The sequence below is a fragment of the Macrotis lagotis genome, chromosome X (genome assembly GCF_037893015.1).
Source record: "Macrotis lagotis isolate mMagLag1 chromosome X, bilby.v1.9.chrom.fasta, whole genome shotgun sequence".
In the NCBI taxonomy this organism is placed as follows: domain Eukaryota; kingdom Metazoa; phylum Chordata; class Mammalia; order Peramelemorphia; family Peramelidae; genus Macrotis; species Macrotis lagotis.
In genome coordinates this window covers 149,518,534-149,523,816 of record NC_133666.1, presented here as the reverse complement: position 1 = coordinate 149,523,816, position 5,283 = coordinate 149,518,534, and the positions used below count along the sequence as shown (strand labels likewise).

The window sequence follows — 5,283 nt, the reverse complement described above, 5'->3', positions numbered from 1 at the left end:
CTGTGTATTTGGAAATGATGATTTTGATATCTGTTGAGTAACAGAATGACCAAACTAAAAATATTAAGAAGAAAAAAAAAAGAAAAGAAACAGAGATTGAGGAATAGTCCTGCCTAGGAAGCTGTAATGTCCCAACAGTTTCATTGTTTCTCTCTGGGAGAGAGCAAGGCAGGATTTTCTTTCCTTGGAGAAAAGTCCCAAACTTACACTGTCCACTTCAAACACCAGTCTCTTGGTGTGTGCCAAGGCAGCAGACAGTACAGTATCTCGCTCCACTGCTGACACAAGTATAAGGAGAAGGAAAGCCACAAACTGCACAGAATGGACGCTGGGGCCGGGTAGGGGGCCCTGCACAGGCTGTGAGATAGTTAGGGCCTTCTGTCACACTTAACTTCTGCTCTTCCAGAAGAGCTTGGAAGTTCTTACAAAAACGAAGTTTAAAATGATCACCTCTAGTTTTCTTCTTCTTTCCAGTGTAGGCATCATCGTCAAACTGCAGCAGCCTCTTGCCTAGCTGGGGAAGGCCGGCATGGGGGTCGTCCTGGAAGTTGTCATTCTCCAGGGCCTCCAGCCCTGCCTGGCCGCCCAGTCCAACACCCACCCCTGCCCGGGGTCCTGGGACAGCACCGAAGCTTTCTTCTCCACCATTCCAGCCAATCCCGCTCCCAAACACCGGCAGAGAAGGTAGGGTCGCTAGCCGGGAGGTTTCTTTGTATTTTCATCACCTAGCACAGTGTCTGAAATATAGTTAATACTTAATAAAAGCTAATATCATATATCTTATCATGTGTCCCAAAAGTCCCACTGAGAAGGCAAGTGATGGTTAAAATGAGTGGTGGTCTGTCCTTAGAATCCAAGCATTGAAGTCTTGACTTCAACTTGGTCTCAAAATCTCCAAAGACTGTGTTGGCTATATAAATGTGCTAAAATATAACAATCTGTACAAAATGGGAAAAGGGATTAATTTCTGCATAAACCCTTTGCTGCAATGAATCTGTTTTTTCTTAGAGATCCTCCAGATTTTCCAAAGATGTTTTAGATTATATTTAGTAACTCAAGTCTCTTTTGGTCTAAATATCCCTATCTTGTGCCTGGACCAGAATGCATATTCATAGACATATAGACACACTCATATGCACATACACACATTTACTCATACATAATATGCATGAATTTAGATATACAAATGTACCTACATGTCTAGATATAGCTATAGGTATAGATGTAGGTTTATATGTATTTGTATTTGTTTATTTGACATCGATTTCAAAATGAGACAAATTCCACACCAGGGCGTCAGTGCAACAAAAAATAATGGTAGATCAGGATGGTTTTACCTTAACATTCTCTAGAAAATAAACTTGAATCTTTGGCTTTTATAGGATAATAATTAATTTGAATTAACTACTGCCTAGAGGAATAAAAGAATGAAAGCTTTGGACACTGCAGAGGAAGATGCTTTATATAGTCATTTTTAATGCTCATGATACTGTAAATCATTAACTTCTGAGCTTCATGATGGTAGTGATTCATAAGGCTCTATCCATATGTTTTCTTTTGTTCTTGGTCCCTTGCACACTATCATAAGAAAGGAAATGGAAAGAAATCAAGGTCAATCTCAGGGTGTGGTGAAGTTCAAGGTCATGAAGAATGAGTCACTCTTTTCTATTACGGTTCAAACTCTTTGCTATTGAATTATGTATTTTCCAATATAATTGAATCATTTCATATCAATAGAAGATTTTCACATGGAAAAATCATAATAGAATCCTTGCAATCAAATGAAAAAGTTGGGATAAAACATTGTGCACATATGAACACAATTTGGAAAAATTGGTTGGAGGGGGCAGAGAAAGTTTATATGTTGGATGAATGGGAGGTGAGCATGAAGATAAAATAACTAAAACTAAACATAATGATTTTCACATGCCCCTGAATTTCAAGAAGGAGGTCAGGGAATGACCAGAATAGTAATACTTAATCTTGCTCCTTTTCAGTTTCAAAACAGGTAAATACTCCCATGAAATGATGCTTCACAATACATGGAGTGCAAATGTTCAACAAAATGCTTTTGTGTGAATACATAAATGTAATGGAACCTTCCCACTTAGACGTGTATCCTATAATACCGTATATTATCTTGCTACAGGATTGTAAAACTGATTTCACAGCAAGTGGCTTATTAAAACTCCGGCCGTCATGCCACATTCCTGTGCATAGGATTTTCAATTTTGTTGTAGTTCTTGATTCCCTTTTGCATATGTATTTGCCTGGAAAACCAATTACCAGATGGCACATGGTTATTTTTACATTTTGTATGGAGGGTTTCCAGCTGATAATTATGACATTATAGAAAGAGGCCTATGCTTTGCATTAAGAATCTTTGGCACATGTCTTTATAAGCCTTTTGCATTTCCATTTGACTCTCTAACTCCTGTTGTCCTGACAAAATAAATGATTTTTTAGAAACACTACCTACTGCAACTCTCTTGAGTGTCATAAAAGAATTTAATTTAGTGGAAGAGAAGATCCATTAATACTCTGGGCAAGGAGGATTTCTGGTTCTAACTTGCCCTGAGTTAGAAAGAAAGTTGTGTATCTTTGGAAATTTCAAGTCCTTGTAACTTGGGATGAATGAATGTAGCCATGGACCTATAGAAAGCAAGGAATCAATAGTCTGCTGCTGAAATTTTCACAATTATCAGGGGCCATGTCCGTTATAGCATTTATGTAATCATATTTTTTATTAACTATTTTGCCTTAAAACCTATAAGGAAGAATGTAGAGGGTGTGGGAAAGAGACTCAGAGAGAGACAGAGAACATAAAGAGAGAGAGAGAGAGAGAGAGAGAGAGATGCAGAGATACAGGAAGAGACAGAGAGAGACAGAGAGACAGAAAGGCAGAGTCACAGCCAGAAAGACAGAAAGGAGAAAGATACAGAAACTGAAAGACAGAAAGACCAACAGATAGAGAAAGACAGAGACAAAGAGAGACAGAGATAGAAAGCAAAAGAGAGCATAAAGGTAATGGTAATTATAGTAATTTTGTATTATTATATAGTAGCAATAAACCAAGAATTGCAGTGTAACACACCAGAATAGAGTTAGGGCTTAAAAGATATTAGAATTAGAATTAATATGCTGTACTTTTATATCACCTTAGAACCAGAGAGACATCACAGTTACTGGAAAAAGAGGTAAAAAAGGTGACTTTTTTTCTTTTCTTTTTCTACATTGCCTTGCCTTTTTTCCCAACTTGGAAATCTCTTTGACAATGACTTTAATTAGTTTGATTAGAATTAAGAATATGTTTGATCCTCTTTCCTTTAACTTCACCCATCCTTTTCCTTTAGTTCACCTTAGTGCAAAAAACAGCCTATTAGGAGGGTTTTTTTTTTTTAATTTTTAAACAGATATATTTTCTCCCTCTAAGAGGGGATGGGTTATGATGCTTATTACAGTGACACCAAATTGAGATGGTGTAGATATGTAATGTATATTTAGACAAATAAACATCTAATATTAACATGTTTAAAGTGGGCTGTGAGGAAATGTTTTAAAACAGATTAATTAAAATTCAGAAATGTTTGCCAGCTTGTTTCCCAGTTTCAATGATAAAAATAAAATGCTGTGTGGCTGAAATGAGAATTAGTCCCTGGTGTATAAAAGAAGGACTTGGTAGAAATCTGTGTGTTTCCAGACTGTATTTTCCTGCTCAACCCCAGTGAATGTGAAGCATGCATAATTTGGCACTGCTGTTTCTTTATTTGCATTTAGCACACATACTTTAAGCTAATTAATCATGTTGTGTCCTCATCCCCCTCCCCCAACAAATAAATTAACTATTCATTTCACTGATGGCAAAAATACCAAATTATTTTGAAATAAGTATTATATATCTGTGTATACACACACACACACAAACACATACACACACACACACACAAACACATTCATCAAGAGTAAGGGTTTAGTTTCTTTTTATTTCTTCTTAATTCTCAGGAAAAATAATCCTGGTAAGAGAGTGAAACAAAGAAAGCCTCTTTTAAAAAGTGCTCCCATAATTTCTCCTCTACTATCATGACAAGAAAAAGGTATTTTCCAAATTGTCAAACTTATGAAAACTGATTGTTTCTGTCAATAACGCTAGAGTAATTAGGTTGGTCTTATCGTGAATATAAACAGAGAGAAAAAAGAAAATGAAGAGCTTTATTTAGTTTGCTGAGTTTTCCAGAATAAATGGAAGTAATAGAGGGAATTGTAGTGGCAGAATAACTGTTCCAAATTTCCAATATATTAAAGTAACTACTAAAGTAATTACACATCCTGTGCATCTTGTATCAATGGATTGTGATCCAGCCTTCAATGATGGGGCTCATTATGAATGAATGTAACTTTAATCCTTTTGCTGATCATAGTACTGACTCAGAAGATTAACATTCTGGGAGATTGAGTCATCAGGTTATTGTGAACAAGTTTTGCAATCATTTACTTATAACAGGGTTCTGATCAGTGTAGTATAAGGTTAAGATTATCCTTGTTCTTCTTGACATTTTGCTTCTCTCATCTTCTGTTAAGGAGACAATCAGGAGGCTGTGGGAGATTTGACAAGTGTAGGTGTTTGAAAGTATCCTCTAAAACCAAGTTAATGGAACAAAATAATGGGGAATCAAACTAGTCTGAGACCTAATTTAGTGTCTTTGGGAAATTAAAGAATAGCTTTTCACCTGTAGTGCTGTACATTCTACCTCCATTTGTCTTTTCATTTAACTTGTGAAATGGGGCAACAGAATTTATGTCAAAGCACTTGAAAGTAAGTACTTTAAATAAAAGTGTGGTGAAATGGAAGATTAATACAGAATATGAATACCAGAGACATAGTAATATATCATTTCCCAAATGTTGCTATATGGGAAGTGTGTATGTAAAGGGAATTGAGGAAAGGGAGGAAGAAAGCATAAAAATTGACATCTAGATACGTTTAAGCTTGCCTATTCCTGACACTAAGTGAACTCTGATTAGAGAGGTGGGTCATTTATCTGTTATTATACTGTTTAGGACATGGTGCCTTGACTGGTTAATTCAAATCTAAACAGTGAAATGAATTCACTTTTTCACTTGTCAGAACAAAATATTACAATTACACTTTCTTTTATTATACACTATACCAATCTACCTATTAAAATGAGAAGGACAAATTGTGGCCATTAGAATTTATTTCTTCCTCTGTTAAATTTTAAATAATATTTTAGGTGTCTAGAGTTCAGTCAGAGGTCTAACTCT

General features: G+C 35.9%; 1 pseudogene; it reads right to left on the bottom strand.

Annotated features, from left to right (window-relative positions):
• Positions 1-203: 203 nt before the first annotated feature.
• On the bottom strand, positions 204-648 carry LOC141502321 (zinc finger HIT domain-containing protein 1 pseudogene; annotated as a pseudogene).
• Positions 649-5,283: the final 4,635 nt, after the last annotated feature.